We start from the raw sequence: 27,179 nt of genomic DNA, 5'->3' as shown, positions 1-27,179 counted from the left end.
GTCCAGGACCTAAGGGGGAGAATAAGCTACGGTCTATATTTTGAAGGTAAAGTCAAAAGGATTGGGTAGATTAGCTCTGGGTAAGGAATCAAAGAGCCTGACTGGAGGCTGTGTCTGTGGAAAGAGAAGAGAATACGGCTCATCTTCTGAGCCTGGCTTCTGAACCATCTGCATGAGGGTAGGAATCATCTACACCAGCTCCTCCCTATAGACTGGAAGATTCCTCCCTGTGGGAATCTTCCTAAACCCTGAGATACAGGATATCAGGTTTTTCATGGTTTCCTCTTCTTTATAAACGGTCGTCTCTCCTGCTTGGAGCAGTTTATAAAAACAGCTTTCTCATTTGCCTGTTTCCAGCAACGTATATTCTCGTAACGTTCATTGTTGATTCTCAATTTTGTTTTAATTTGCCCCTTTTAAACTGCATTTTCCATATTGTATGAAACCTCTTTTGGGGTGTCTTCCCAGGGCAGGATCCCTCCTTCTGAGAAGTGTTCCCCCAATTGCCTTGTCTGCCACGTAATTCTTTCTAGACATCTTATGTAATCCTTAGTTAATAAATTAACTCCCTAAGTTATCACTTGGTAAGCCTGGATTTACTTATGTAAGTTTTGCCCATCAGTGGGATAAACCTTCTTACTAATACCCACAAGAAGATTGCCTTCATGTTGGTAATTATCTATATTTGTACATACACCCATATCTATATATGTTTATGCATATTATGCATATTTATGCATATTTACTTATTTAAGCTGTCAAACTTTAAGGTTAGGGGTACCACGAGTAATTCTCAGTTAGGATCTCCAAACCCTCTCAGTTTTAACAATACAAGTTCTCACTCAAGTCCCCCTTGGGAGCTTTAGTATCACAGGTGAGGCTGGAATCATACCAGCGAGATGAGAAGTTGCCCAACTTGGGCTTTGTGATTGCCTAGGCATAGGGTGATAATCTCTCCATCTCCTTTCCTCATAAATTCAAACTCAGGTTTGTTTCTATTACACAGCGATGTAAGCTATCTGAGCGGGAACCACCCGTCCACATGACTGAGTGCTTGGGTGAAAGTGACAGAAACCCAGTTGAAACTGACTTAAGCACAAAAGTGAATTAATGGGCTCGTGTAACTGAAATGTCGAGGTTAGCCTGGCTTCAGGAATGGCTGAACTCAGGCACTCACGCTACACGATTGGGAGGAATCTGGATCTCTCCATTTCTCGGCTCAGTTCTCCTGTGTTCTCAAGGCAGGATCTCCTGACCGCATGTACCCCAGCAGCTCCAGGCTTACATCCCACCGGCTGGACACTTCAGTGAAAGTAGTGGCAGGCCCAGCAACTGGGTCTCACTGGGACTTGGGTCCCAACTCTGTTCCCATCACTGTGGATGGTGGGACACAATACCATTTGGCTGTATGGCATGGGAGTGGAAAAGGCATAGTTCCCCAAAGAAAATCACCAGAAGGAGGGAGAGAGATTCCAGACCGCTCCACCAGCAGGTGCCCTATCTTAGATTTAAATTCCATTTCTGCTCCCTTGGGCTCTAGCCTTAGGGGATGTGCATCTTCGTTGGGGTCTGAGTTACCAGTGCCCACTGAATTCCCAACTCAAGACAGAAAGTGCCTTTTTGAAAGTGAAACAATGAGGTTGTTTCTTCAGGAGCTTTAAAAAAATACTTCCTCCCCCACTCCCTGCTTGAATTTAATCTTTTATATTTCCATCAGAAATAATTTCTAGTGTTCTTTCATCTGCAAATAAGCACTGGTGTTGTCTTTGTCTGCATGTATTATTTATCATTCAATTCATGGTGTCTCTGTCGATCAGCCTGTAGGTGTACATGCCTGAATTGAAATGAGAATTTATCTGTGTGGTCAAAGAACTCCTTTAGGAAATCAGAAAAGAGGCTGGGGAGGCAGCAGCTTGGCCCCATGCTGCCCTGGGAGCAGGAAGCCTCCTTTGGAGTCGTTGCCTGTACAGATGGCACGGAGCCCTTCTCAGCTCTAAGATCACCAGGCAAGTGGAGGGCAATTCACAGATCTAATGCCGCCTTGGCTCAGCCCAATGCAGAATTTCTAGAGTACCTAATGGCAGTGATACAGCATAGAGGGTTAGCTTGCAGCTCACAACTGTTAAGAACACATTGCCCATTCTCCTGCTTTATCATTTCTACTTTCCCTCAAAAGGCACGACTGCAAGGAAAGGAGCTGAAATGCAATTTATTTGTTCCCTTCTACTCTTAAGTGGTTATAACCACTTTTCAGAGTTTGTTGGTAGAAATGATAGGTGCTATTTGCAAAAAAAAAAAAAAAGAGAGAAAAGAAAAACAATACTAATAATAATGCTTCCCAACATGTAGCCAGCCGCTGAAAATAATAGTTCTCCCGCCAACTAAAGGGCTTCTATCTCCATGGCAACAGGAGAACTACTCCCAAATATAAGGTGGAACGGCAAACACCTTGGAGGCCTTTTACTTGCTCAGTGGACCCTGGGTTTGGTTTTGTCCACTTGGCCAGGAAACGTCCGCAGGGTCAGCAGCTAATAGTTTTGGCTCCTGGAGCTGCAGTCTAAAGGTAGAGCAGCCCAGACTTTATCCTGATGAATCCCTGGGTGCAGATCTCCTCTTTTGATGCAAATTTAAAGAGATTTTATTAAAAGATGAGATGCTTTTTGAAAAGAACCACAAGTTGGAAAATTTCCTTTAGAGTTATTGAAAAGAAAACTTCAGGCAAATCTCCACAAAGGGTTTTCTTTTCCCCTCCTTCTTTCCTTCCCCTAGTATCAAATGAGTGAATTAAATACGAGGCATATAGCAGCATCCAAACTGGAGAGACAAGACTCACGCATTAATAAATACAAGTGGGAACATATGCTACATGCTGCCCTGTGGCACACACAGTAATTCACACAGGTCATTGTGGCCTAATAAACCTGAAGGAACGTCAAACAACAAGAATTCCCTTTGTGAATCTCGTTCAAGAAAGCATTTCAACATCCTACAGGTCCTTAGAGCATTGTGTATTGTGTGTACTATTGGCAAGGCCGTCCCCATAAACGCTGCCAGATCCTGTGCTGCGTGTGAATTACGACTCCAGGACTATTACTCCCTTCCCTCCTCCCTTCTGTTTCCTTTTCCCCTCCTGCCCCACCCTTCTTTCACTAGCACTTTTTATAGAATATCTCTTTAGTCTCTGACTTCATAGTGACCTGTGTTCATTTCTGGTGAGGAACATTGTCCCCTTAAATTTCACAACTTTATAGAAACTTGGACCTTAACTTGCAGATTTGAGAACCACTCACTTCCAGCTGGCCATGTAGAGTTGATATTCTCCCAGTGGAAGTCTCCTCCAGGCTCTTGAATTGCTAATTCTGTTTTCCTTTTGGGGACAGAGTTCACATATAATCTTCTCTTTGCCTCACAAACAACTTTTCTTTGCTATAAGATGGAGTTCAACTTGGTGTGCCTTCGAGAAGCCCTCATCAGGTGCAGCTGAGCTTGGTGGTCCTAGTAAAGAGTGTGAACCCTGGAGCCCGACTACTAGGGTTTGAGCTGTAGCTCCGCCACTTGCATGCTGTGTTGCTTTGGCAAATCGCTTAATCTCTCTGTGCCTTCATTTGCTCCTCTTTCAAATGGGGACAATGTACCTACATTGTAGGACTGTGACAATTAAATGAGTTAACCTACGTTCCAAGCTTTCTTGCTTAGAACAGTGTTCGGCACTGGGTAAACTACACAGTAAGTGTAGCTATTATTATTCAAGCAGTGATGGTACTGTGGCCAACATCTTCTGAATGTTCACTAGAAGCCAAGTGTGGTACTAAGGGTTTCACATGAGCTATCACATCTGATCTGCACAAGCCCTTTGGGGCATATATTATTACAACCTTGGTCTTGTAGTTGAGGAAAGTTGTTGCCTGATGTCAGTCAGTTATCCTTTAACAAGTAACAGAAACAACAGGAAACTAACCTAGTTCTGTGTGGTAGCGAAGCACAGACACTGAATTACAAGGCTGGGCTGTGTGCATATGAGTTGCTTTTTTGTTTTGTGATGTGGGGGAAGGTTTGAGTAGGAAAAAGCAACCTTTTCAGAGAGTAGTTTTTGTCTTATTAGTATCTCACTTGGATTTGAGAAACTAATTTCTATTAAATAATGATCAGATCTGTGAAGATCATTTTATATAAATGGATCCTCCCCCTGGACCTCTTGCTTAGCACATGCACACCTCTCACATGCTCAATTCACAGCCTGGGAAAGGCGTGGCCAGTTTCGGAGGTGGGTCCAAAGCAGGATAAAGGAAGGTGAGTTGGCAGTGGCTTGAACAGCACCTAAGAGTGCTTTTCCTCCCACGAAAAACCAGCCCTCTGTTCTAATCAGTTTGGTGATCACCTCGGAGGGAGCTCACAAAATTGAGTCCAGGACATGAATTCTGACGAGAGCAAGAAGGGGCAGGAATAGGGGCCTCCATGGGGGAGAGGCCGCTGGGATTACTTGCAGGTAGCAGTCACCTGAGGCTGTCTGGGGTCTCCTAAATGAAGAAGGTGTCGATCAAAAGAACTTTTGAAGATCACTCTTATTTGAAACTTTTGCCTAGATCTGGCCTTGGGTAGCCCATTAAGGCTCTGGAAACCAACAGCTACTGCCTTTATATGCCAAATGTCAGCCTCACACTCACCGTTTACTCTTTGGTGGTATCTAGTACTGGTGTTGTATTAAATTTCACCTTGTTAAAATAACTACCATAATAAAAAAAGAAAAATCTTACTGGGCACATGGGCTGTAGCAAATGGAAGCTGTCTGTTATTCTTTCCCTCTTTGACATGCATGGTCTAGCTGAGCTGATAACCAGACCCCAGCCTCCCTCAATAAACAGCGGACTGCTCTGTCCAGAAATGAATGTCGTATTTACAAGGTTTCTTCTATATAAGGAGCAACCCCCCTGCTCCACACCTTCTAGGCCATTTGTGGCTCTGTCTCAGTTCACAAAGGAAGCATTTCATTTTCTTTCTCTAATGGAGGCTTTTGAAGGATGTTGGCTATTGCCAAAGCATTTTCAGATGCAGGGCAGTGAAGCAGGTTGGTTTCTTCGTGAAGCCCTGGTTCCATCTTCCTTGGTGAACTGCAGGCATCTTACCTCCACAGACCAGGCTCTAACTGTCGTGCTTTGCATAGTCACCTGCGATTCCCATGGGAATGGCACGAAACCGTGAGACTTCACTCAACCTCATTTCCCACCAACTTTAAATTGAGTTTAACAGAAGTAACTACTTCACAAGACTCTTGTGAGGATGAAGCAATAATGCACACAGAGCATCTTGTGCAGTGCTTGTCACAGAGTAAGCGCTCAGTAAATGACAGCTAGTATTACCCCTCCAGCCTTGTTGGAGCCTGGTCTTGTGTCCTCTTAGGTGTCACAGTTATGAAAAGTATGCTATGGTGTCTTCTAGAAACTTGTGAGAGAATCTTATAATTTTCCTTAACTCCTTGCAAGCTGGTGCTCATTTACTCATGTTGCTGTCCATTAGCATTAATGCCTCACACCTTCTCAAACGTAGAACCAAAATCAAAGGCTGCCGTCATTGCCCTCAGTTATATGAGACATAAATAAACTTCTCTGAGAGACTTGGAAACTTGCCTAGTTCAAGGTTAATTAGCTCTACATCTCCAGAGTGTGTGTACAACAGTGCATTGCTCCCACCAGCTTAGAAACCTTGTTATTTAAAGACATTTCAGTGCCTGGGAGGGAGGCTGCACAATACATCTCTCAGGGTCAAGGCATCCCTGCTTATGTTCGGGGCTTGAGTGAGGGTGTGGTTCATCTGACCACAATGACCGAGGGTTTCAACTTCAGGGACAAGCCTTCTATGGGGAGTTTTCAGAATACAGTCAGCCTTTGTGGTGGTAAAAAGGACTCACAAGGCAGACTTTGGACGAAACAGTCAGGTGAAATCTTCAGCATGCATCCTCTCTTCTTTGGATCCTAGAATTCCAGCTAGAGAAGTTCCAATGGCCATTCTCTCTGCTGTTCTGAAAGTTAAGGCAGGTAAAAGGATGGTTTGGGGTATTGCCTCCCAGGGCAAAGTATCTTGAAAAGTTGTCAGTGCTTTCTCCATTCTCTCCCGAGACCTCTCCCATCAGACTTTTGTCCCCACCTCTGCATTCAAACTGCCCTTGTTGAGATCGATAGTGACCTCCACGTTGCCAAACCCAGGGCTCTCAGATCTCATGTTACTGGACTCATCAGTGCATTTGACTTAGTCGATCACTGCTGTTTCAGAAACATTCTTTGGATGCCTCTCAGAAGCCTCCCAGTTTTCCCAGCCTCTCCAGCTGCTCCTTCTTCGTTTCCTTTTCTAATTTACTCCTCAATATACAGTTTTCTACACAATTCTATGTCTTTGACACTATCAAGATAAGCAACATATATTTGAAAGGATTGGGGGGTCAGGAAGGCACAACGAATCATGGCACTTAAGACTCGGTGGTCGGCAATCCAAAAATGGGCAGAAGACCTAAATAGACATTTCTCCAAAGAAGACATACAGATTGCCCACAAACACATGAAAGGATGCTCAACATCACTAATCATCAGAGAAATGCAAACCAAAACTACAATGAGGTATCACCTCACACCAGTCAGAATGGCCATCATCAAAAAATCTATAAACAATAAATGCTGGAGAGGATGTGGAGAAAAGGGAACCCTCCTACACTGTTGGTGGGAATGTAAATTGATACAGCCACTATGGAGAACAGTATGGAGGTTCCTTAAAAAACTAAAAATATAACTACCATGCGACCCATCAGTCCCACTACTGGGCATATACCCTGAGAAAACTATAATTCAAAAAGAGTCATGTACCACAATGTTCACTCCAGCTCTATTTACAATACAACTACCATATGACCCAGCAATCCCACTACTGGGCATATACCCTGAGAAAACTATAATTCAAAAAGAGTCATGTACCACAATGTTCATTGCAGCTCTATTTACAATAGCCAGGACATGGAAGCAACCTAAGTCTCCATCAACAGATGAATGGATAAAGAAGATGTGGCACATATATACAATGGAATATTACTCAGCCATAGAAAGAAACGAAATTGAGTTATTTGTAGTGAGGTGGATGGACCTAGAGTCTGTCATACAGAGTGAAGTAAGTCAGAAGGAGAAAAACAAATACCGTATGCTAACACATATATATGGAACCAAAAAAAAAAAAAAAAAAAGGTTCTGAGGAACCTAGGGGCAGGACAAGAATAAAGACACATGTAGAGAATGGACTTGAGGACACGGGGAGGGGGAAGGGTAAGCTGGGATGAAGTGAGAGAGTGACATTGACATATATACACTACCAAATGTAAAATAGATAGCTAGTGAGAAGCAGCCACATAGCACAGGGAGATCAGCTCTGTGCTTTGTGACCACCTAGAGGAGTGGGATGCGGAGGATGGGAGGGAGGGAGACACAAGAGGGAGGAGGTATGGGAACATATGTATATGTATAGCCGATTCATTTTGTTATAAAGCAGAAAGTAACACACCATTGTAAAGCAATTATACTCCAATAAAGATGTTAAAAAAAAAAAGACTCAGTGGTCGGTCGGTATGGACCATCCTTTGCGGAAGTGGCTGTTGAGCAGGGATGCAGCAGGGGCGATGGTGAAGCTCCTTTCCCAGGCTGCACGTTGCCTGTGGCTGCTCTCCTGGGGCCATTCTTGAGCAGAAGGAGAATTTGGGGATAGCAGTGACTTCTCTTTCACTCATCATCTCTCTGTACTCTTGTCTTTCAGATTTTCCTCTGTATCCAAGTGATCATAGATTCAGGTAGTCAAAAGTCACTGTCTTCAGGAAAAGTATAGCCCTCTGTCCTTCTCTAATCTCAGAATAATTCTACAAAACTGTGAATATCACACAAGTGTTTTGACACAATGTGACACCCAGGACCCAGTGCTTTAGAGGAGATGACTGTGTCCTGGGTCTGGGACAATACGCTCATTTTAAATCATTCATGCATGGGTATATTCAACAGATTTGGATACTTACTGTGCCACCAGTTAAAGCTTCTGACTTAACTTCCTTCCTCTTTAGGCTTTTTGTGATATGGCCCCGCACCACCTATCTGATGCTACTTCCCACTCACTTATAACCTCTTTTGCTGAGTACATATACCCACAAGGGTATATCACAAGCGCACTGCTGCAAATTAGCACACAGTACTTGATGCCGGCAGCCTGCTGTCCGCGATACTGTCCATCTGTTCTTATCACAGCCTGCCTCACCATGGTGAGCCCGAGGCTGATCTCCAGTAAATACTTGGCTCATTGATTCATCTGTGAAGCCACCGTCTTTGAACAGCCACAAGCTCATCAGTGAGGAGCATCTTCAGCTGCCCTGGTGCAACAGAAAAGGGAAATTTTGAGAAACAAAGGAAGCTAGGGCAGTTTCTTCTTTGAATTTGGGACTGAAGCTAATTTAAAAGGCTGCCAGAAATCTGGAACCACTTTGCTGGCTGCAAGTTTTTGGTGAAAGCACGCAGAGTGTTTCCTTTTTCCTGAGGCCAGTTTGTAACATCCTGGAAAGGGTCCTTGGACTCCATTAGAGTCTCTGTGCTCTAATGCCTTCATTGGGCCCCACGTCCTTTGTGATGGGCTGTCCTTCCCCCCAGACTGAAATCAACCTCACCCTCATTACTTTCCTTTAAGTCTTGCCTGTCCTCCCTAGCACCCCTATACAGACACACATATTTGGACAAGTATTGTTAATCTCCTCCTTTTTTCTGGCTCCTGGAATTCATTAGCATCCTTTTTCCCTTCCCCGACATAACCTGAAATCTTACCAACATCAAAATTACCTTCCTCCAAAGTGTTTATATAGTGACTCTTTGCATGCAGTGCTGGGCTGGGCAAAGCAGCTCGTAAGTTCAGGGATCAAGGTCCATGCCCCTCGGGTGTGTCGTTTTCCTGCCAGCACCAGCTTGGATGGGATGTTCAGAACCTTTGGTCAGTTAATAAATACTTCTTACCCCTTTACTTTTTCTTTGCATTATTTCCTCTTACTTTTCTTTTTGCCTGTAAGATGGAAATAAGATCACTTTGTTTCATGGAGCTATTTAGAGGGATAAATGAGGTAATTTACCCAAAAGCACTTTGACAACAATAAAGTCCCATGTACATGCTTGTTATTATTTTCCATCACCTAGCATAATGCCTGGCACTTTGGCACTTTTTGGTTGAAAGAATGAGTGAATGAATGAATGAATGAAATAAAAACCATAGTCTCTGAACTCTGCTTAGAATCAGGTTGGGAAGAGGCTACACTCACTGAAATACCACCAGAACAGTGTCTAACAACACCTCACTAATCGAGATGCCCTTTTTGGGTAGTGGCAATGATCTAGAACATAGTTGAAAACTAGTGTCCCCAGATCAGCCAGAATAAATGTCCCTGAACTCTTGCACCAAAGCACATGCCCTTTACTCATTAAGGAGGTCTTCAAACATGACCTATTTATTCTAACGATTTTGTTCATTCTTTTAACAAACATGCTTCTCTGGGCTGCCAGCCTCAGAGCAGCATTTTGGAGCAAATGGAAGATGGGAACATCTGACTAAAGGAAACTTGTCATGGGCTCAGAAGGTATCTCAGTGATCCAGCCTTGTGTGATAATTGATGTTTTTAATGATGGCCACTTGTAATCAAGTAAAGCCTCAAGTAGATTTAGTATCTTCTGAAACCATTTAAGTTAAATAATACATTTTAGAAATGTTAAAAAAAAACTTTTCATGCTTAAGACGTTAACTCCAAAGGTTGGAAAAATGCAGGGTAAGTGTAGCGTGACTGTGCCCACAGATGTGGAAGGACACTGTCTAGGTTCAGTGCATAAGTGCTGAGAAGGTCAAGCATAGGCTGTTCACAGCGGGTGTCTCTTCCCAGAGGAGAGGGTTTGAGCAGTAATAGCCGTTGTGGTAGCAGGTGCCTTAATCTGTGCTCTGCAATAATCTAAGTGCTTTTTCTGTATCAACACATTAAATCCTTGAAACAGCTTTATGAGGTAGCCTTGTTATTATCATCATTTTACAGATGAGACACAGAGAGGTTCAGTAACTTGCCCCAGGCCAGGCCACGCAGTAGTGGAGGTGAGCCTGGCTCCAGACTCTATCATCATTGTGCTAATTGCTTCCCTAGGTTTTAAAAGAGGAGAATAAAATCCACTGATATGGAGAAGAACCGTAGGAGCAATGCACTGAGTGGGAATGATGAAGGAAAAAGGAATTATTAAAATAGTACTTTAAAAATTGTGAGATCAGAAAAAAGCTGCCATGTAGTTTTTTTGCTGTTGTTAAAGAAACATGTATGAAAATATGTGAGGAGCTGTCTGAAGGATGCATTGACGAGACCATCACTAAAAAACAGGGCACGTTATATAACAGCAGGGGTGACAATGATTTCATAAAGCTCTGGTTTCAGTTGTGTGTGTGCCTGTGTGTGCACGCTGGGATGTGGTGTAAAATATTTTTCTTACTAAGAGTCACAGTCAAGAGACTTTGAAAGCCCTTGCTCTGTAGAGTTTGCTGCTCTACCGGGACAAAGCTGGCTGGAGCGGCCAGCGATCAGGTCCAGATTTGCTGTCTCACTGCTGTACAGTCTCTTGTAACCTAAGAGCTCCGTCCGTGCTGCCCACTCCTATTTCCAGGGGGAGGGGCCATCATTGACTGAGTTGCTTGGGCAGCATCCAGAGGGTGAGTATGTGGGTTTGTTCACAAGGGGCTCTTATTGGAGGTTATTTCCTTAGGTCAATTGTGAAGTGTACAAAAGACCAGTCAGGCAATCAACAAACGTGGATCAAGTGCCTACTATGTGAAGGGCCCTGTGTTAGGCTACTTGGGCTCTGGCATTTTCGATTTAACAAATATAAGTCTGATGTAAATTTAAGAAACGGCAGAGAGAAAAATCTGTTTGGAAATGGGAGAAAGAAAACCAAGTCCTCCCCCTGTGTAGCTCTGTAGCTTGACAAGCTTCAGTTTAAGGGCTGGCTTTAACTCTGTTTTCATTTCCAGTGGGTATGCTTTGAGTTGGCACACAAATTCAATGTGTGAATGGCGTGGGAGTTGAGAAAGTTGCATTGCTGTTTCTCTTCTTAAAATTAACAGTGGAATCCTTGTGAGAGCTGTGTAGGCCCCGGAATGTGCCACACAGGATTCTCTAACTGCATAATTAGGGAGTTCTCCATAATAAAATAGATAAAATAGGCCTCATTCTTGCCGAAATGTGTGCGCCTCCTCTGCAGCCTCCTCTGAGAAGCAGCTGACTGACAAAAGCTCTTCAGGCGTCTCCAAGTCCTAGCATCTTGCTGTCAGCATAGTATCCACACCCTAGCCATTAGGACTTGCCTGGTGAGGTTTACAGATGTTCCTGCTTGCCCTGAAGCCCTGTTACCTTGAGCTTCCTGGCTTTTCAGAACCCACAGTGGATGCCTCACTGATCTACGATATGTGTGTACATGTTCCCAGGAGAGGTCAGTCCACAGTGGCTCACGGCCGCCTTCCTACATAAACGTGGTTGGTCATCATGGGAGCTTGTTAGAACTGAAGACCCTCAGGCCCCGCCTCAGCCCTACTGGATCAGAATCTGCAGTTAATAAGGTCTTCAGGTGATCTGTGTGCACATTGAAGTTAGAGGAGCACCGAGTAGACACTTGGGAGCAGCTCGGAGGCAGTCTAGATTTCTATGTGGAGCCTCAACCAACTGTTGGCCTAAAACAGACAGACTGATTGTTATTTCTCCAGCAAAAATGAGTTTATTTGGGGTCAGCTAAGAATTGCAATTGGGGTCTGCAACCACGATGAGCCACACGTTAGTCCCCACACAGCAAAGAGAGGAGAGCTCTTTGAAAGAAGGGAAGAGGAAGGGGCGGGGGAGGGCAGTGGGGTTTACAGTAAACAAAGAGCCCATTAGAGGGACTGACAGTTCAAAGTATAGTGGTTTTTCATTGGCTGAGTGTGACAGCCTCTCATTGGCGGAGCTTTTGCCAGGCAAGAAGAGGAGGTCTTTCTTCTTCCTTTTGAGCTCTGCTATGGTGGGAGGGGGTGAGAGTTCCCCCTTCTGGCCTCTTGGGTCTATTTTAATTGAGGTTTCTGTTTATTGATTTTTACATAACCAACCAACTAACCAGCCAATCAATACCTACATTTCTATAGACCATCTACCATGTTTACCGTGATAACCAATACTCATGATTACCAGTGCAAAGATCAAAGTAATAAAAAAGGGCAGTCCTTGTGTTTCCCAAGTAAAAACTTTCATCACAGTGGTAGCAGGATCAAAGGCAATAACTTGGCCCAGGGCAGTACTAAAGTGGAGGCATCTGATAAGTCTGTGGTCCCTGCAAAGTCGGAGGTTGGAATGCAGCTTTGGCTAATCGTGATTCCATCACAGTGAGCGGTCAGTGCTGACAATAGAGAAAAAGATCTGGTTTTAGTTTTTTGACAAAAAGCAATTGTTGGAACAGGTGGACAGGGGACATGAAGGTAGGCGCTGTGTCCTGCTGTGGCTTAAAACTTTTTCCAGGAGTCTATCAACCAGAGTCTGTAGTTATACAATGGTCATAAAACCATTCCTCAGGGATACACCAATTATGTATAGTTTTCCCTCAGCATCCGTGAGGGTTGGTTCCAGTACCTCTTGTGGATAACAAAATCCACAGATGCTCAAGTCCCTTGTATAAGATGGTGTAGTACTGTTGGCCTCTGTATCTGCGGGAGAGTCTGACATCTGCACATTTTGATCCATGATTGGTTGAATTCACCTACGCGGAACCCATAGATGCAGAGGGTGGACTGTATTTAAAGGATTCTTTTCAAGTTCTTAAGGCCATGTTTGACCCTTCACTTTCCTACTGGCCCAATATCCAGCTGCCTCCAAGGTTACTAATTCTTCTTTGGAAATGCTTTTCCACTCACTTCTCCCCGCATCTCCCTCCACTTCCGGTGCCATGACTACAGTCCACACTATTTAGCTTCTGATTATAGCAGTCATGAGATGATTTTCTTGTTTCCAAAATATTTCCCCAAACACACCTTGAAAACTTCTTTAGCTGTACAGAGTTTCCTGAGATGATGTGAATCAGGCCACTTCCATGCTCCATAACCAGATGCTATCCCATCTGTGAATGAAAACTCTTACCTGCCATATCAGTAAATGAGGGACATTGCAATCCTCAGCCACTGCAGCCACCCCCAACAGTGAGCCCTGAGGGGACACAGGATGCTGGCCCTAGATAGCTATGGTGCATAGCAAAGGAATGATTTCAATGAGCCCAGACCCTTGCATCTTTTTTATTTTTTAATTTTTATTGGAGTATATTTGCTTTACTATCTTGTGTTAGTTTCAGGTGTACATCAAAGTGAATCAGTTATACGTATACATATATCCACTCTTTTTTAGATTCTTTTCCCATATAGGTCATTACAGAGTATTGAGTAGAGTTCCCTGTGCTATACAGTAGGTCCTCATGTTGCATCTTCCCATACATAGAAAAGCGCTAAATCATTAACTTGAGATATCTGGTTTTCTTTTTATTAATTAATCTTTTGATGTTCCGACTACCTGGTCTTTGAGGCAAAAGCCCCTATATTTCCGGGCTCCTCCCTTACCTCTTCCCTCAGAGCGATCTGACAAGCTGTCTTCCTGGCTTGAGGTCCTCAGAAAGACCACCGAGTCAAACATAATGCTCAGCTTTTAGGCTGTGCATTTTTTCAGTTGACACATCTAACTTCTCTTCTTGGTCTTCAACGTTTCAGTGACCTGCTCTCACATCACCTGGACAAACTTACCATATATGCCCAAAATACTAGTTAAGATTTCTTCCCCAATAGCATCCTTCAGAAAAAGAAAAGTCACTTTATATTTGTCTTTACAAAGTTTGATGACTTTTGTAAAGAGCACCAAAATTGGGGTGTTTTCTGAACTACTTTATTTGGAACACTACTGAGAGGACATAGGATTAGACTAACATCGGTGAGAGTTCGGGATGTTCATTGAGGCTGCCTGCTAGAATCATTTGTTTAAAAGGAAGCAAAGAAACTTAACATGGTTTAGTAATTACTTCTAGGAGTATGACCTCACTTTTAAGATTTTTAAAGTGATTATTTTTTAAAGATTACTTAGAAAAATACAGGATGAGGCTACTTTGTGGAGATCATGAATACGTAACCACAAGAAGAAGGTTAAAAAAAAAAATGACCTAATGGGATGGAACTGGTAAATTGCAGCTTGGATAAAATGTTTAGTGACAACTTTGCACACAGATTTAAGTCACGCTGTATGTCCAGCATCTTAGATGAATGTAAAGATGGTGTGCTCTGGAAAACTGTGATGCGTAACTCAAAATATAGCTGTAAGTAATGATGATGATGTATATGAAGACACATAAGAAGTGTTTCAAGAACTGGGCTATAAGAAGTGAGAATGGAGAAAAGCAGTGTTTGTATGTATGTCTCTGAGACACAAAGACGTGCTGCCCAGATGGTCTTTGAGGAAGAACTTGCTGTCTCACCATCAGCACCATTGAGCTGCAGACAGCTTCCCAGCCCAAGGTCTCACTCTTGGGGGCAGCCCCTGTCCTGGAACCATACGAGGTAGAGACACAAGGGCCTGGCCCTGGGGCATCACTTAGGATGTCTCTAGTCAGCACCCTTGGCTCCTGAGCTCCCTGCAGGGCTGGCGGAAGCACTGTCAGGCCTGTAGCTCAGTTACATGTCTTCCTCTGCGCAATCCTGCTTCCTTCCTCGTCCTTTCACAGGTGTAGATCTCTATTAAACCTTGTGCACCCCAAACTCCCTCTCAGCATCTGCTTCCAGAGAACTCGCCCTGCGTCAGGAGGGTACCACATTAACAAACATTGCAGGAAGACACTGGCTAGTTCATCTATATCCTTGCAAGTTTATACATTCAGGTTGGCGAGTAATTTTTTAAAAAAATTGTCTCATTGGGAAAACTGGATATCACCTTACGAGCAAATGTTTTTATTTGCATACCCTCAGTATTCCCATCAGTAGCATATGCAGGCCTGTCCACTTGCTGTCCTTCACACCCATACCCTACTCCCTATATCACATCCCACCCCACTCATTCCTGCTCTTAGGTTTTGTCTTATGCTGTTCCCTCCACTGTAAATGCCTTTCCTTCTGCTCTCTTTCATACCTGTCTAAATCCGACTCATTCAAGGTCTTCAAGGAAGGTACCACTTCTTCCACGAAGGCCTCCTTGCCTTAAGCTGCACTCTTTTATTATTCCTTTATGTTTTAAATTGAATTATATTTTATTGTAGTTTAACAATACAACTCAGTTAAGCACAGTTATTCTCTAATTGTTTCATGTGAAGCAGATACCAAATTCATATTTCCTAGTACTCGATATAGCCCAGAGCATTAGGTGGTTACCTGTAAAACACTAGTGAGTTGACTAAAATACGTGCATGATAACAACAATATTGAAAAGATTAGAAAATGTATCCAGGAAAATTTTAAATTTAAATCATACCCTGGAGCAGTATGTTCCAAAACCTGTTTCCTGAATTTGTGCTTTAAAAAAGTTTTCGTGGTCAAATTAATTGGGAGAACTGTGCCTCTAGTGTCTTCCTATAAGGGATGAGCACGTTGGTCAATTAAATAGTAACGGATCTGAGAAGTCCTAGAGTAAATAAATCTGGTTGACTTTATTTAACCCAAACTACTGTCATTTTTAAAAATACATGTATTTTCCACTTTAAATAGCATCTATGAGCATCCCCGTGGTGTTTGTGTAAAACAGACTCTGGGGGCCATACCCCAGCAGACAGCAGAGTGGGTGTCAGCACCGACAGCACAGGTAGGCCTGGAGGCCAGAAAGATGGACTCTCCATGGCAAATGGGCCATGACCTGTATTCCCAAATTTGGGGAGAGGAACAGGCTCCACAGGCAGGTGGACGATAGCACTATTCCAAGCACAGGAGGCACCATTCCAAGCAGTAGAAGAAGCAGCAAGAGGCAGGGCTGGCAGATCGTACCAATGACTCCTGGGCAAACGCTCTCTTTGGGCAGCTAGTCTCAGCTCCAGCTGCCAACTGGAATCACCTGGGGAGCTTGAAAACATCTGGACGCCTGGGTCTTACCCTGCAAGATGCTGATGCCACTGGTCTGAGGTGAGGCCTAGGCCCTGGGATACTTAAAGCTCCCCAAGTGATTCTAATTGCAGCTCAAGTTGAGAGCCACTGCTTTAGGGGAACAGGAATGGAAATGTTTAAAAGAATGTCTGGGCTTCCCTGGTGGCGCAGTGGTTGAGAGTCTGCCTGCCGATACAGGGGACGCAGGTTCGTGCCCCGGTCCGGGAAGATCCCACGTGCTGTGGAGCGGCTGGGCCTGTGAGCCATGGCCGCTGAGCCTGTGCGTCCGGAGCCTGTGCTCCACAACGGGAGAGGCCACGGCAGTGAGAGGCCCGCGTACAAAAAAAAAAAGAATGTCTTCTTCTGCATGCTAGGTTTCCTTTATTGAGTGTATCTGCCATAACAGAAGTTGCTCTGGAAATTGTCAACTCCAGATGGGGTCTGAGGACCGCCAGCACTGACTCCACCTGAGGGCTGGTCCGAAAGGCAGAATTTCAGGCCCCACCCACATCCTGAATCATGATCCCCGGGAGATTTGTGTTTGTCCCAGAGGCGCTGAGCTAGAACAGCAGCTCCACTCCATGTAGCACCTGCCATCCAGAGAGTCTGCCTGTGTGGTCTTCATTCATCTTTGTACTGAAGGCACGTCTCTCCCTGTCAGTAGTCATCGGCCTCCTATACCTCAGGTCTGCTACCCTGGAGGCCAACTGCCTCTCTCGAAGGAGGAGGCTTCAAAGTCCCCAAATTAGATTTTCCAAAGACCAGTCAGTCAGTATTTTGAGTTAGGCAATCCCGAACTGGTGGAAATCTGTCCAGCTGCATTCCCCTGATGTGGTCAAAGCAGAAAAAACCAGAAATGTAGTTTGATTTATAGAGATGACAAATGGTGTCCGAAATGGCTCTTTTCCTTCTTTGTTTTGGATTAAAGAATGGGGGAAAATCAGGAATGTAGGCCCTAAGTGACCAGCCAAGTCATCCAGGTGAATCTGGGCCAGGACAGAAGAGCCTGCTGTTCCGGGGGCTCCTGGGGAGCTGAGCTGGACGCGTGAAGAGGGGGCGCTCCGTGGCACCCCTCCCACGACAGAGGCGAGCTCCCTGTGGAGGGTCATGCCAGCCTCACACCACACGTGATCGCACCCTGCCCCGTCAATGACTGTCCTACAGCTTGAGCCCAAGTCTCCCACTGGCTGTGCTTGTTACCTTCACAGAAGGATTTAATTGTCAGTTCTCCTCATGACGAAAACCAGACCAAAACAGCCTCATATTTCTGTAATGAGTAGATGTTCTGGATCCTCAGCTGTGCTCTTTCCTTCTCCATTCCCAAGCTCACGGAAGGTCTGTCCTTCCAGGGCGAATGCAAATGGCTGCGCCTCATGCTTCTCCTGCATGCAGCTTGCACCTTCACTCACGAGTTAGCTCCCTTCCTCATTTGTCCAACAAACATTTATTGTCCAGTGTTCATTGAGAATAGCACTGGGCTCTGGGTACATATGCTCCTGTCTACACAGAACTGAGAGCTGAACACATGGGGATAGACTATTGGACAACAAGTTTCTGGGAAGAACTCTATGTTAGAAGGTGAAGCTATAAACACTACTTCATCAAGAGAGAACGCCTTCCTATAAGGTCGTTATTAGAGGTGTTCTGGCACATCCATTCAAAATAAAAGATGAACAGTTGACTTGTGTATAAATTCAGTCATTCTGAAGACAGCTTACTTTCCTCTCTCCAGAATATGACATCAGCCTCCAACCTGATAATGGTAACTTTGGAAGCAATGCAGCATGTCTGGTACCTGCTCAGTCGTTCTGACCTCTTCCATCACATGCTGTGCCGTGGTACAAGAATCAGGCCGAGTGTGGCCAAGCGGCAGTCCACGCACCACAGGATTGTGCACGAATTGATAGAAACGTGCCCATTTTGGGGGCTGGAGCAGGAATATTCGTTGAAGGTGATGCAGCAAGAGCCCAGGGAGAAAGCTGTGTTTAGTTTTGGTCACTTAATTTCTCAAAGGGGTAAAAGGGAAAAGCAAGGTTCTTGGTTACAAGCCAAAGGCCCCCTCCTGGCCAGCTTATGCAGAGGAGGAGTTCATTGGCAACATACTAGGTAGCTCACAGAATGCACAGGAAATTTGCAGAACTAGGCTTGGAAGATGGGAAGCTGGGCAGGGGGAGCCAGTGAGGGTCAGGTCTCGGGAGCCATCGGGTCAGCACATTGGCATCAGTGCCGCCCCCTCCAGAGCAGGGCTCTGGATGTCAGCATCACCGTCACCATGACAACGACAAGTCACATCTGTGTCACTCCTTCCAGAGTCCCCATCACAAGCGTTCGATTAGCCCAGCCCAGGTCATGTGTCCACACTGTATCTGCCAAGGGGTGGAGCAAAGCATCATCTGGCAACTTCCAGCTCCTGTAGTAGGAAGGGGGACCCTATCTCCCTCCAAGACACGTATTCTGCAAGGTTTATTCCCAAATAAGATGGTGTGGGTGCTGGGCAGCCAAAAATATGGCCCGTTCCACTAAAAATCATAACTTTAAAGTTGTGTCTATCTGAGCTCTCCTATCCATGCCCCTGCCTGTGGTAAGAGTCTGAGGAAGGTTAGGTCGACCTGGCCATCTGCACAGGGAAGAAGACAAGGTAGCGTTCCAAAAGATGGCCTACAAGTTAACACTCTGCTTGATACAGTTACTAGAAACCCAATCCGAATTCACTGATGCAGAACAGAATATTATTTTACGAGTAAGGGGAGGAGTGTGTCTCATGGAGCCCAAGGGCTGGTAATTGCTAAGACTTTGGCAATGACACAGTCCAGTGACTTGAGTGCTGTCGGGATTCTGACCCTAATATTATTATAATTAATAATAATATTTGTGAAGCACTTATTATGTCCTTGCATTTATTTGTACAACAACTCTGTGAAATCTGAACTAAAATCACTCCCATTTTAGAGAAGAGGAAGCCTGGAGAAGTTAGGGCATGTGGCCAACGTCACACAGCTAGTAAGTAAGACAGCAGTTGAACCCGGAGCCTGTGCCCATGACCGTCGACACTGTGTTCTCCTGTCTTGGTGCCAGACCACCGTCTTCTGTCCCTCAGCTCCACAGACCCCGAGTTTCACACCTGTGTCCATTGGCCTAGGGAGAGATCACACTCTCCTGTGTCCCAAGTCCAGTCTCTCAAGAGGACAACTGTGATTGGCCAGTAGGTGCCAGAGGTAGAGTCACCCCCAGTGGCTCTGCCATAAGTAGATGCAATGGGTGAGGGCTGGGGGCTTCAGAGGCAGGGCAACCGTTCCCAAACAAATAAGGGTTGCTGGCAGCCAAACGCTTGTTAACTACACATTTCAACGTTGCCTCCTGTGTGACTTTCCATTTTTGCCTCACTTTCCAGCAATTTACAAATAAATTTATTTTCAAAGGCAATGACTAACTCATTCCATGTGTCTGGGAACACTATTTTTCGGCTCTCTTTTACAGAATGACTTTCTTCTTTTATTATGAAATTTTTTTCAATTTTGCCATTTCACGCTACGCTTGATTTTTTTGGTAATCCATTTTAGAACTTTTACGAAAGTAGATGAGGTACAAATCATAGATTAAAAGAGAAAAAGACCGCAGAGATGTGCTGTCCAACATGGGAGCCCCTAGCCACATACAACTATTTAAACTTAAATTAAATTAACCAAAGTTAAGTAAATTTAAAATTCAGTTTCTTGGTTACACTAGCCATATTTTAAGCTCCCAGTAGCAAGCACACTGTAAGAGCAAACTCTGTATTATAGAATCTTTCCATCGTTGCAGAACATTCTACTCTCCAGTGTTGCTGCAGAGGGTTGTCAAAATGGCATGGACTGTCTTCTGAAATAATGAGCTCCCTAACGGAAGCGGTTCGCTGACCAGGACCTACCCTTCTGCTCCCAGGGGGCTGTGGGTTCCAGCCTTCTTTCCCATCACTATACTTCCTTCGGATTCCTTTCTGAGTTGCTCCCATATTCGTTTACTCAAAGCCAACACTGGAATCATGTAACTGTGAGTTATTTCTTTTCTATAGTAGAAAAGGTATACAACTATAATAGAAATTTCTTGCGCTGGAGGGACATTTATCGCTGATACTGAAAATTTAATGCACTCGCTTAATTAGAGGTGGGATGGAAGGAATGTATGAGCTGGAGATGCTTGTTAACAAGATGAATTGTCTGCATGTGGAGATGCTTGCAGAGCCCAACAGCAGAGGCTCCGTGTTCTCCATCGTAGGGAAGTATCCATCCCTCCTCTTTTTATAACTGTCCAGAAAAGACAGGCTATTCTTGATGAAAGCTGCTTTGAATCTTTAAAATTGTTTTGTCCACATTAAAACAACTCATTTCCATTCAGCGCCAATCCACAAATTGTTTTTACCGCCCCTTGGGGCCAAGGCGGGTCACAGCTGCTCCTGTTTAAGGTAAATTCTGCCCTAGAGTGGGAGGAGTACCTTTGGAGGCAGCTGGGTGATGCGGGAGAGAGTTCCCCCTGCGACTGGTCAGAGGTCTTGTGAGGGTGGGGCTGCTTGCCATTCCTTGTCTGTGCGCTGAAAAGAGGGCAGGATGTCCCCAGAGTGTCCCTAGCGAGAGAGGTTGGGCCCCAGAGGTGGGACCTTGCAGCTCACCAATGATTCTCATGCCCCAAGCGAGGTCTTTAGACCCCAAGGAACCACAGGGGCTGGGACAGTGTGGCCTGTGAGCTGCAGGAACCTGGAACCCTGATACAAATCAGGACAGAGCAGGTGCCCGGTAATGATAATGATTCAACTGCCCATCAACTCAGTGGAAGGGGGACTTAGAGTCACATTTAACTTGATTTAAGGGATTCTAAAAATATATATTTCTTGTGCACCTGAGTCTCGGGACTAAAATTCTTGCTGCAGTTGGATATACTAAGTTTGGACATAAAATCCGAGGGGCTGGTAAGGACAGTGTCTGTGTGACTGGAAGGGGACACAGATGGCATTCCAGCAGCCAGGACTGAAGAGCTGCTTTCCACACTCTGAAAATTTGACACGGACTCACTGTGGGGAGGCCTTTGTGGATGAACCTCGTCAACTGGCAGCCCCACTGGGGGTGAGAGGAGCTCAGTTTTGTTCTGCCAGGTCTTAAGTTAGGATGGCATGTGATTTCACAAGGACTCAATTACGTTGCATGTGGATTTGGCTAAGTGGTAGATGATTAGTATGTATTTTTTATTTTTATTTTTTTAAAAACAATGACTATTTCCTGAATTCAAGCAGAAGCTTTTGAAAATGACCTCCGTGAAAGTGATGGGCCAGATTAACTACCCATTTTCTTTGTGAAGCATACTGACTGTAATGGGCTGAATGTTTGTGCTCCCCCAAATTCATATGTTGAAATCCAACCTTCAATGTGATGGTGGTAGGGAGCCCAGAGAGCTCTCCCCGTCTTTTCCTCGTGTCAGTGTACAGTGAGAAGACTGCTGTCTTTCAACCAGGAAGTGGGCCCGCACCAGAACCTGACCATGGCCCTGATCTCAGACTTTCAGTCTCCCAAACTATGAGAAATAAATTTCTGTTGCTTGGACGTCACCCAGTCTATGGTGTTCTTTACAGCAGCCTGAGCTAAGAGGTGGACTGATGTCCACAGCTCATCGAGGGCTGGCGGCTGGCACTGCACAGGCTACTGTTTAGTGGGCCCACAGTGTGTTGTTTGCTTCTTTCCTAACCTGTTAGTTCCAATTGATTGTTTTCCGGTAATTACACAGTTTGACCAGATATTATTAAAACTAGTGATACACCAGTACACAAAGAAAGAGGGATGTGCTACCAGTAAAACTTCAGCTTAATGCTTTGGAAAGACTCAGTGAAGGAAAGTCTATTTTAAAAGCATTGCTGAATTATATTTGATGGTTATCAGTACAGCATCTAGAAGGATTCTTGAGTCAAGATGCTTTGTACTGTCTTTAAATTCTCATCTCAGGAAGGAAACCCAGTGAGACAATACAGAGGATGCATTATGTGTGTGTGGTTTGCAAAGAAAGGAAATAATACAGCCCTCTAACCAGCAAACCCAGATTCTAAGAAGAGGCATTGGGTCAATAAAAGGATTGGTGAGTGAAGATAGATTTTTTTTTTTTGTTGTTAAGATAGATTTTAAGTTCCCTGTGAAGATAGATTTTAAGTTCCCTGTTACAATAGAATGTTGGTTGCGTAAAGGTATCATTTGTGCGCATGATTCTCCTTTTTGTCCGAATGGATTATCGCCCTCTACTGTTAGCAGTGAGGGATGCCAATCGTGACTTGCACGGCGACCCCACCCACGGTTTACTTTCAGAGCATCTCCTTTCAGTTAGAATGTGCAGGTAGGTGTCTGGTTACAATGGGGCTGAAAACGTAGCCGCGCTCACACATCAATATAACGAAATTATTTTACATCCCAAGTATTTTCATCTATTTATTTTCAACTGTTTCATCTATTTATAAAAGAATGTTTTATAACTGAGTGATGAACACCCTCATCCCATCCCCACACGATTTTATTGCCTTTTAATTACACTCGGTAATATTTAAGCGTAGATGTCGATTTAAAAGGCGGTGGTCTTCAAAAAGGACAGCTGCTATTCTTTGGTGCCACTGTTCACAGTGACAATGTGAATTAAAATAATTCTATGGAGAGGTCCAATCTTCCAATGAATGAGAAAAATAATGTGTGCGACAGACAGCTCTCTCCTCCCACATCAAGGGACTTGGCAGGGAGTGGAAAGCATCTTGAAGGGACATCCCGGATACTGCGGGAGACCTGGCGAGATGGCGGCGGGATCCTCCCACCTCTGCGGCAGCTTTGCAATCAATAACGCAGGGCTCTGCGGCAGCGCTGCGCCTTCTTTCTTACCCGCCTCCCGCAGCGGGGCGGAAGGCCGGTACGTTAGTCCATTGCGCCATCTATCGTCTATCAGTGTTCATTGCAGGTTGGGTCTGGAAAAGTGCAGAACTGCAGTTCTGAACATCAGAATTGAACATCAGAAACTGCAGTCTGAATTGTGCGTGGGGCAACGCTTAGCCTTCAAAAGGCGACCTAATGTTAAAAGGCAAAGAAAAAAATGAATGCCGTGTTTATTCATTTGCCTGTAAAACGAATAACTTGTCTAGAAACTCCAGGTGCCAATCATGTAAGGTAAATAAAGATTATCAAGCACCTGCCAGTCATTTTGTGTGTACCAAGGCTATATTGACAGGTCTCGTCAGTCTCCACCCTCTTGTGACTCGGTCCAGTAGGGACAATCCATATAAACGTAAGTCCAGCTAAATCTGAGGTTCATGTTAACAACGAATAGCTTTTTAATATAAAATATGTCCCATATATACTAAAAAATAATTGGGCATCCTATCATTATTATTACCATTCTTTTTATTAGCTAAATCTGGCAACCCTCCATGGAAACACACGATTGCAATACAGGTTTTACACGGCCATTAGCTGTGCACAAAGGGCTTGAGGACCTTTGTTCAGAGGTGCTGGTTAGGAAGGCTTCTCAGCAGAGAGTCACTAATGCGAATGGTTCACCAAACCGGTGAACAGTGGGCGGGTTTCTCCTGGTAGAACTTCAGAAGCAAAGGCAAGAGTCTGGGGGAACACACAGCACAGCCCACACACAGCATTTCTGTGTTGTGTAAGTGCAGGAGTGAGGAGGGGACAGGCCCGTGGGAAGGCCGCTGCATCACAGAGCGCTATCTACCATGCTGGCCGGGAGGTGGATTTTATCCCGGGTGCAAGGGGGAGTAAAAGAAAGGTACTGAGTAGGAGAGTGACTTGGTCAAATTTGTGTTGAAGGAAGATAAATCTGCAGCAGTGTCGAGGATGGACTGGAAGGTTAAGCCTAGAGGTGGGGAGACGTGGAGGATATTGTCCAAGGTCAGCGAGCTGGTAAGTAGCAGAACTTGCAGTGTGAGCTGGGGTCTGCTGGCTCCAGGTCAGCCCACGGGCCTGCCCATCTAATTGGATTATGATTCCCACGTGCAGTCGTTTTCAGGCTCAGGAATAACACCACATTATGCACATTTTCCTTCCCCGAAAGATGAGCTCCACCCACATTTGGAAATACGGGAAATACGTCGTCCTCCTCTTCTCTCCCTTCCTGCCTCTCAGGAGGCCCCTCAGCTCCTGCATCTGATTAACTCAGCCCTCTTTCCCACACAGGGCTCCCCCTGCAAACCCGTCTAACAGGGCCAAGTGACAAAGTGAGTTAGATCCTCTGAGGTAACCTTGCGGGCCTTGTTTTTCTTGGGCCGCAGCCTGACTTTCTGATGCCCTGGAATGAGGGCACCTGTTTCTTTTCAAGGAGACTCTGCTATGAGGCCCACGCAGATGGCAGGCCTGGCGTTCTGCGGTCGTCAGGGGCTGCTCGTTCTTGGACCCGGTTCACTAAAAGCTGGACAGGAGGCCAAGCAGAGCCTGGCAACCCTTCCAACCTGCCCTCCAAGGCTGGGGCATTGGCAGCACCTTAGCACGCATGGTGCAGCCCCTCAGAGAGTGCGCAGGTGCTGGTGAACTAGGCTTGTAGGTTAGTGGGGGAAGAAGAGGGAGCAAACTTGCTCTCCCGGACATGTGTCGTGAAATTCATGTCAGGATCTTGAGGCTAGAGCTTTGCAAAAAAAACAAGGGGGGGGGGGCGCATTTAACAGAAGATACACATGTAGGAAAAAGGTACGTGAGAAGTGCAACAATTAGTTAAAAAAGGGCACATAAGGATGCAGTGGATAAATTATGCAAGAATAGAGACATGCATAGATTTGGTAGTTTTAGGGCGATTTTAAAAGGAGTGCTTTTAAATAACCAACAAGTTTTTATTGAACACCTGCCATTTGAATGCCCTTCAGCACTGTTGGGCCGGCAGTAGCAAGTCGGTTGGAAGAATCCCTGATTAGAGATCTAGTTGCTGGCCCAGGCAGAGCGGACGGAGAGCCAGAGGAGATGGTACAGAGGTTCCCGGCATTGGTTTTGGTTCTGAGGCCTGTGAATTTCCAGGGGAGAATATGCGCTCTAGGAGAATGGTGATTTTGTGAGACTTACGGTATTCGTAGCAAGCATGAATATGAAGCCACAAACCCAGGCGTGTAGGAAATATCCGTTTCTTCATTTTCTTCAAATTCAAATTTTAATTTGATTAACTTAATTTTAATTAAAGTTAAAATTTAAATTAAACCTGGCTCTGAAGCACCCTCCCCCATCTCCATCTGGAGATAAATTTATTATTCGAAGCCGTCATTGGAGGGCTCCTCCCCGTTCCACCACTGCCGCCAGCGGAGGTTGATCAACAATCCAGGAGGCCTAGCTGGTGCCTGGAGAAGAGGCCAGGCCTCTGGTCTTCCCTTGCTGAGCTTCCTGCCCACACCCCGACGGGCCACGTCTGCATAGGCACTGAAGGCTCTGTACGTGCACGGAGGTCCTCGGGGAACTTGTGCGGAGGTGGCCCGAGTGTCCAGTCCTTACCGCCCACCCCTCCCCACCGGCCTCCCGAGCTTCCTCCTTCTCTTGGCTGCCTCAGACTCACTCCTCTCTTCTCTCCCAGTATCACCTCTTCAGTGAGATCCAGTTCCCTAAAAGACGAGAGAAAGCATTGCAGTAGCTTCCTTCTTCTGCTTGGAGGATGGAGAGAGGGAAATATAAATGGCCTCACTAACTTCTTGAAACTAGAGAGGTGAGCAGGAAAGGAAAAAAACTTTGAAAATGCGGTGCAAATTAGTTATCTCAATAAATCATCCTGCTGCGGGTTTCTGTGTAATTTACAGGCCAGGCAGAGGGGCAGCAGAGCAGGGGATTAAATGCTTGGATTCTCGGTTCTACCTTTTGCTATCCACGTGGCCTTGCCTCAGCTTCCTCAAAGATGGTGATAACTGTACCTCCCCGGCAGTGATGCAGTGAGGGGCAGCGGAGTCCACACGCGTACAGCGCTTGGCACAACGATGAGGCGCCCTGAGCACTTGGTAATTGTTGGCAGCGGTTATTATTTTTTTGGTTTTTTGGTTTTTTTTTTTTTGCGATATGCGGGCCTCTCACTGTTGTGGCCTCTCCCGTTGCGGAGCACAGGCTCCAGACGCGCAGGCTCAGTAGTTGTGGCTCACGGGCCTAGCCGCTCCGCGGCATGTGGGATCTTCCCAGACCAGGGCACGAACCCGCATCCCCTGCATCGGCAGGCGGACTCTCAACCACTGCGCCACCAGGGAAGCCCAGCGGCGGTTATTATTAAAGCTCTACTTTCACTGACACCCACGTTCAGCGCCCGACTACACCAACAATGTCGGTTCTTTTCTCGGACTAACAATAGCTTCCTCTCCACAACCAATAAGCGAGGAAAAGAAGGACGGGGTGAGGAAAGGGAGACTCATCCCATGCTCAGTGCACTGATGGAGGTGTGGAGGCTGATCTCTGCCTGCCCAGATGACCCAGGAGAAGGGACTATTCTAGTTGTGATGCTGTTGCTGTTAGAACAAGCTCAGGAATCTTACAGGAAGGGCAGTGGCACATGTTCTTCACAGATGGAGCTTGTCACCACCAGAGGTGTGTGTTTTGCCAGTGGAGAGACCACTGGATCAGGAGTCTTCCCGACTCTTCAGCTGGCTTCCTCTCTCAACTCTTTTCTTTTTATAGTAAATTTACTTATTTTATTTATTTATTTTTGGCTGTGTTGGGTCTTTGTTGCTGCACACGGGCTTTCTCTAGTTGCGGCAAGCGAGGGCTACTCTTTGTTGCGGTGCGTGGGCTTCTCATTGCGGTGGCTTCTCTTGTTGTGGAGCACGGGCTCTAGGCGCGCAGGCTTCAGTAGTTGTGGCACGTGGGCTCAGGAGTTGTGGCTCACGGGCTCTAGAGCGCAGGCTCAGTAGTTGTGGTGCACGGGCTTATTTGCTCTGCGGTGTGTGGGATCTTCCCGGATCAGGGAACGAACCCGTGTCCCCTGCATTGGCAGGCGGATCCTTAACCACTGCGCCACCAGGGAAGTACCTCTCTCTCAACTCTTTGTGTCACTGCCTTACAGGTGTCCTCCCTGCCCCCTGATTT

The 27,179-nt window shown here is 45.5% G+C and overlaps 1 long non-coding RNA gene across 1 annotated transcript; it reads left to right on the top strand.

The window, feature by feature from the left end:
* The first annotated feature begins 20,063 nt into the window (after positions 1-20,063).
* On the top strand, positions 20,064-26,347 carry LOC125960705 (uncharacterized). Its single transcript, XR_007470648.1, has 4 exons — positions 20,064-20,166; positions 23,955-24,047; positions 25,693-25,821; positions 25,913-26,347. It is a non-coding gene; the product is annotated as an uncharacterized LOC125960705 (long non-coding RNA).
* The last annotated feature ends 832 nt before the right edge of the window (positions 26,348-27,179 follow it).

The sequence above is a fragment of the Orcinus orca genome, chromosome 12 (genome assembly GCF_937001465.1).
Source record: "Orcinus orca chromosome 12, mOrcOrc1.1, whole genome shotgun sequence".
NCBI classification, from domain to species: Eukaryota; Metazoa; Chordata; class Mammalia; order Artiodactyla; family Delphinidae; genus Orcinus; species Orcinus orca.
The sequence above is the reverse complement of the archived record's forward strand: the minus strand, read 5'-3'. Positions and strand labels throughout refer to the sequence as shown.